The 475-nt window shown below is 42.3% G+C and overlaps 1 protein-coding gene across 1 annotated transcript in view; it reads right to left on the bottom strand.

Moving 5' to 3' along the window:
• Positions 1 to 475, bottom strand: part of emc2 (ER membrane protein complex subunit 2) — a 27,776-nt gene that overhangs the window by 9,606 nt on the left and 17,695 nt on the right. The window lies entirely within an intron of this gene.

The raw sequence follows: 475 nt of genomic DNA, 5'->3' as shown, positions 1-475 counted from the left end.
GGGAACACTGAGGATCAATCTTGTCACTCTGTGTGTTTTTTCAGCCTTTAACGTGTAGTTAACTACCTTCCTGAGGTCAGGACTACAGTATGAGCTGGCACACTGTGTCTATACTCAGATGAGATCACTTCTCAGCGGCAGACTGCTGAGCTGTTGACCTCACACTAATCTGCTGCCACTCCACTTCTAATACACAGTTTCCCATTCACAGGCCCAGGCCAAGTTGAGCTAAGACCCAGTATATAACTGAACACAAAGCCATAAAACGTCTGTACACCTAACAAAACAGAAGCCAACGCACACAGATCAAGGCAGAAGCAGACTGAGCAACAGAAAATGGGGCTACACTGTCCGTCGATCGACCGTTAATTTTGTCACCCATTTTTAATTTAGTCTTAGTCTTGTGCCAAATGTCCTTGTTAGTTTTAGTCATATTTAAATAAATTATTTCTGATAACCATTTCAGTCAAATAGT

The sequence above is a fragment of the Etheostoma spectabile genome, chromosome 6 (assembly GCF_008692095.1).
Source record: "Etheostoma spectabile isolate EspeVRDwgs_2016 chromosome 6, UIUC_Espe_1.0, whole genome shotgun sequence".
Classification (NCBI taxonomy): domain Eukaryota; kingdom Metazoa; phylum Chordata; class Actinopteri; order Perciformes; family Percidae; genus Etheostoma; species Etheostoma spectabile.
Note: the sequence above shows the minus strand (reverse complement) of the source record. Positions and strands in the feature narration are given on the sequence as shown.